Source organism: Rhipicephalus sanguineus, chromosome 5 (genome assembly GCF_013339695.2).
Source record: "Rhipicephalus sanguineus isolate Rsan-2018 chromosome 5, BIME_Rsan_1.4, whole genome shotgun sequence".
In the NCBI taxonomy this organism is placed as follows: domain Eukaryota; kingdom Metazoa; phylum Arthropoda; class Arachnida; order Ixodida; family Ixodidae; genus Rhipicephalus; species Rhipicephalus sanguineus.
Window position 1 is genome coordinate 58,910,234 of NC_051180.1, and position 6,000 is coordinate 58,916,233.

Below are 6,000 nucleotides of genomic sequence, written 5' to 3' on the forward strand. Positions count from 1 at the left end.
AAAAGCATGAGAAACTTTTTTCAAACTTCTTTACGCAAGCTTCTGGTCTGACTTAACACAGCTGACAGATTTGCTGCGCGCCCGGTGCACTCAGTTTCGGTATCACCTAGAGTGGGGTCTTGAATTTCAATTTTTATCGCAAATTAGATGCATTTTTTGCAACTTTTAAAAAATGGGCATGCCATAAATTGTTGCGTCCTACAACTCTTCCATATAAATGGCCTTCAAGTTAATAATTAAAAAGTTAATTGATGAGCTTTTATTAATTACTCATCTGAATGTAACGTTAGGTGCGGTGAAGTTTTTCCGCCTCGGCATAGAGTTCACTTGCAAAGAAGACAGGGGCCTGTCATAGCATTTTGATAAAAAATCTGCGCTTTCTAAAAAAATGCCCTGTATTGGCTGCGAGATCGAGCGGAGTCGCCGCCTAGCGGCTTCTGGCTGAACCGCGCCTAGTGTGGATTGCTCCATGCGTCGTCTGCTAGCTTCGTTGTGTTTGCATGTGCGCGTACGTCATGCAGATCCTCAAAAGGCGGTTTGTTCCGTTGCATTAGTGCAACTTTAACCGCTCGTACGTATGCCTAATACGATGTAAAGAAGCACCTGGCCTTGATCGGCTGTATATGTACTGTAATAAGATCAGAGAGTGCACTTGTCGAGAGTGCTGTGTGTGGTCGTCGTACCCTCCGTTCACGTGAGTCATATCAGTGTAGGTGCCGCTCGGTGGTTCAAGCGCATTGCAAAGTGCACTTGGCGTTGCCTTAAAGATGAGAAGTATTAAATCTCATGTGAATATAGCCTTTTAGCGGCGCGGTGGTAAAAAAAAGGCTCGCTTGTACTTGAGCGTTGTGGTTAGGTGTTGTTTATACGTTACGCGACGAGCTTTAGTTGTGTACGATCCTGGTTTCACTAGAGAGAAATACTTCTGTTAACTCACGTCTGTCACTTCGGTACTTAAATTGTCCCCTAAAAAGAACAGAAAATGAAATGACACGAAATTGCAAAATTGAGTTGCCTTGCGCAATTTAACTTGTGGCGAAATTTATACAAAAACACCCGTGTACTTAGATTAAGCTGCGCGTTAAAGAGCGCTGATGGTCAAAATTAATCCAAACGGCGTAGTTTACATTTATGTCGTAGTAATTTTACGCGAAGCCACATCCTTTTTTCTTTACATTATCTTGAGAGTTTGTGTTGCGTTGTTTAGATTGACGGAAGGCAGTGGACATTATTCGTGTGAAAAAGCGTACTTTGGTCCCGTGAAATAATCGGACCTTTGTTCCATTACTGTCGTGCAAGTAATCAATCGAAGAAATTTCCGTGCTGTACAGTTACCTTTGTGTAATGTAACTGGAATAAAAACAAGTGTGTGCGTGTTAAACGTCTCCGTAGCGCTAAAGCGCTGTCAGCCACGTAGCTTTCCTCAGTAAACCTATAAACTGTCCTACATTTAATGGAGAACTGAATAAGAAATGCGAATGAATATTTGAGCACGCAGTGCACAAAGTGCTATTTCAACTCATGGTGCAGGAATACGGGCTTTAGTTTTGTTGAGGGCATCCAAATGAACAAGAAGTAAATACTTAATTCAGTCACGCAATACAGAAGTGCGTAGTGGGTGGAACACAAGCTAAACATGTACAAATAAAACAACAAGAAAACGTCACCCATTGCGAAAACACCGACTATCGCCGAAGGCGAGCAACCCGTTCGTTGGCAGAATGCGCTTCTCTCACAAGTAATTTTAACGTTCGGCGCGCTTCGTGCATTAATTCAGGAATGAAGAGCGCACATATTACCACAAAGCTGCATTCAACGCATTTTGTTTGCCGGAAATCGGGTGACATCGCTCACAACGAAGCGCTGTTGTGCACGTTTGTATACACGCCGACAACCACCTATCCACACTAGCGCAGCGACGGTGCTGCCACCTGTAGCCCGATCTCGCAGCGAATACTACATTTTCTAAGCCCTGGAGCCAAATGGTCATTACTAGCACTGCAAAAAAACAAACTTAGGCTATTAGGAGTTCAATTCATTTATTGGTCAGGAACAAGTTGTGCCAGTTTACAAAAGGCATGAGCAGATCTAGGGAAACATTCCAGGCTTAGAATGATTTGTACATGCAGTTTTTACATTCTCAAGCCTCCAGTGGCCTAGGTACATTCTGTTAGAAATTTTAGTAACCCTTGCCACACTCCTTAGTGGTCTGACGAATCTGTAGACCAAGTCTGCTTGGCGTCCGCAAAGCTTTGCCTCGATACGTCTTTTTGTCAGTTTCTCGTGATCTGCTGAAAGTTGTCTACGGGCCGTTGCTACAAGAGTGTGAAAAGGCTCCTTTAGTAGTTCGCACTGCCATGTGCATACATGCCGCATGACACAAAAAGAAGTCTTTAGAAAGTATTCTAAGGCCCCTCAGAGCAACATTTCTCTAGAAATGGTAGGCTTGTGCGAATATTCGAATTTGCTTCGAAACGAATTTAAATTGTTCTAAACTTCGAAGTATTCGAAATGAACAAATAGGCATATATAAACCGCATGTAACCCCCTGTAAAGGTGGTTTCACTGCAGTGCAGGGCTGCTGTACCCTCACGTCGATTCATCATTTTTTTTTAGTTTGAAAGCTCGTTATACCAGCTTATATGCTCTAAGTAAGTGTTTAAATGTAGCATATTTTACAGGTTATCACTTGCATTCTACAGAAAGTTCAAATCCTGCTGCTGTTCAAGGTTGCTTCCACTTCTCTTTGAATCAAAAGGAATGACATTTGCATATGCCTGGTTTGAACTAAAAATATTGTGCAGATTAGTTGGGTCATGACAAATATGCTAATTTTCTTATTATAATGTGTGATATATACTATTCGAATCCCATTCGAAATTATTCGACCAAATCATTATTCGCTTCAAATTCGCTTCGAACTTAAAATTTACTATTCACGCAAGCCTAAGAAATGGTGTTCAGCGGAGCACCTGAAAGCAAGCCACAATTAGCGACTGTATATCGAATCCACCCGCCTCTTTGCATGCAAAGTAGCATTGTCTTGCTAGGGCTTTGTATACGAAAACTTACAGACGCTATTGTGTGCCATCCCTTTTACAATGCAGTTTTGACATCCGGCAGTACAGCTTGCTCTGAAAGACCAAAAACTGTCTTGGGACGGAAAGGTGGGGAGTTGGAACCTATCCATCATTGGGTAGCGCACAAACAAACAAGACACGAAGGAAGAAGACGGGACAAGCGCTGGTCTAACAACTGGACCAGCGCTTGTCCTGTCTTCTTCCTCAGTGTCTTGTTCGTTTGTGCTCTACCCAACGATGAAAAACTGTCTTCTGACACTTGCAATGTGGTCTTCAGTGCATTGTAAATTTGACATGCTGCAATGATATTACTATGTTCAGTGCTTATCTACAATAAACTTGACATGTGCATGTTAAAGGTAGCTGAGCAATGCATTGCCCCCGCGAGAGGCTCATAATAAGCCATCGTAGCCAATGACCTGCATTATCAAACATTTTCTACTTTTTCAAGCTGCGCCTTTATCGTGTCTGTTCACTAGCTGTGCACCAAACTCCTTTTATGCTAAAAGTGAACAAGTTGTGAATAGTTTATAGAAAAATAAAACACATGTGACAATTATGCGCTCATATTCATTTGTTAGTGCACTTATTCCTCTTGCACTTTAGCATTTCATCCTCGCTTAAACTATTTCAGTGACAGTTTTCACTTTTCTTTGTTACAACTGCAGTGATGGGAACTATAGCCACTTGCAAAGATGCTTCATTCAGAAAGATGTCACTTTGTGTCTCTCCTTCTGCACTAAAGAAGAATGTTCATTAATGGCTTACGCACTTACAGAGAAAGGTACCAGGGGTAGTTGCTTTTGTAGTAGTATGGTTAGGCACAAGACAGCAGCTTGAGGCCACGGTGGCCACATTTTCGATAGAGGCGAGAATGCTTGAGGCCCGTGTACTTAGATTTAGGTGCACGTTAAAGAACCCCAGGTCGTCGAAATTTCCGGGGCTCTCTACTACAGCGTGTCTCACAATCATATCGTGGTTTTGGAGCATTAAACCCCAACAATTATTATTACTGCAGCTCGAGACAGTTCCATTGCCAACACAATCCCCAGCCTTAAAGGGGCCCTGCAACACTTTTCCAAGTAGCCATGGAATGGCTTCATTAAAAGAGCTTATTTCCTCACGAATCGACCACCGCAAAAATTTTTGGAATCCGTCCAGTACGAGCGGAGTTACAAAGATTTGTCGCACACTGGCTGTAATTGCATTCTCTCTTCTCTCATCCTGACGAAAGTGCTGGAAGCTAAGCATGGAGGGGTGGCACGGGGGAAGAAGCTACGTCACGAGCACCTCGAGACCTTGAGAACCTTTTCTTTTTTCTTCGGACGCACAATGTACTTTCAGTGCGATCGCACACGTGGGCAAGTGACGGCCTCTTGCGGTGGCCGCAGTAACTACCGAGCGCACCATGTTCAAATCAGCCAGTGGCAGTGACGCCGTAAGCATCATTTTTGTCAAGAGAAGAGGAAGCACTTTTTAGCTGGCTGAAAATTTATTGTAAATCCCAGGCCGCATGCTGCGCTATAATGGTTGGCACACGTGTTCTCGGGAGCCTCGACTACCGATCGGCAGCATTTTCTGACCGTGCTGAAAAAGTGTTGCAGGGCCTCTTTAAATGGCAAGGTTTTTGCACCGCTGCCCTCAACAACATACAAAAGCTTCAACAAGAAAGCGCGAGGGGGAGTAACAGCACTTATAGGTACCTCAATGTGGGCACCTCGCAATAGTATTGTAATTAATTTGCCGAGGCAATGACGCACGTTTAACTTGGCGGTGCATTAATTGATCTGTGGTGGTCGCCAGAGTACAAGCTTATTTTTTGCCAGCTTGGCAACTAGGGTGTTGAACAGATAAGTTCGAGGATGTGGGTTTGATGCAAGGCCACCACAACTGCATTCGATATGGAGGGGGGGGGTCTGTACAAACACCTGTATAGTCCTATTTAGGTGCACGTAAACTACCAGGTGGCCAAATTTTAAGCAGTGTCTCCCACCTCCACATGCCTCAATCATATTGATGAAAAAATCCCTGAACAGGGAATGTTGAAACATTGGCTCCAGCAACATTTTTAAGGATTTTTCTCATCACTTCAAGCCTGCATCTTCCCCTGAACTTCTGTCTTATATGGATTTCATAATCATGTTCTTGTTTTGGCATTTAGAACCCTTAAATTTTATTACGATTCATTCTTAATCCGTCATGCAAATTGGTTCGACTGGATGAGAACAACACCACATAAAGGTGGGTTACAATATAAATTGGAAAAGGGATTTGACTGGGTGTACACTTACCTTTTTACCGCTTAATGGATGCTCTGGGGAAGAATGCCAGCTTGCTCTACTTAACAGAGTAAACCAGTATGCAAGAGTCTTGCATGGGAACACTGCTGCTTTGAAATTTATCAGACTATAAATAAATTTTGCCACACTAGGTGCCGGAAAATGCCTGTAGATGCACTCTAGGCATGCTCCCTACTTCAGAAGGCATGTTTGTCACTCCAAAAATATGCTACCAGAAGTTGCCTCGTAACATGCTTGGCACAGAAGGATAGATTTTACTGCAAGCTTTGTTTGTAATGGATTGTGGTTTTGACCTTGTTCTTCCTTGCTGTTCTCGCAGCCAGCAACATGAACAAAAATAGAGGTGTAAGAAAGTGTGACACAGCCAGTTATTCCACACCAAGTAAACTTGTCAAGGATATCTCGGAAGGTGGCTGTAATCAAGGACACAATCCCATGCACTCTAGAAACTTGGGACTTTTCAACCTGTAAAAATTGTCTTGTCACTGGCAGGGGCTTGTGTAAATGGGAGCAGAACTTCCATTTGATGAACCATTATTGCACACAAATGCCTTTGTGAAACTGAAACATTAGGTCCCCTCACACCCCACAATCACATCAATAACTGAGAACTTGCACTC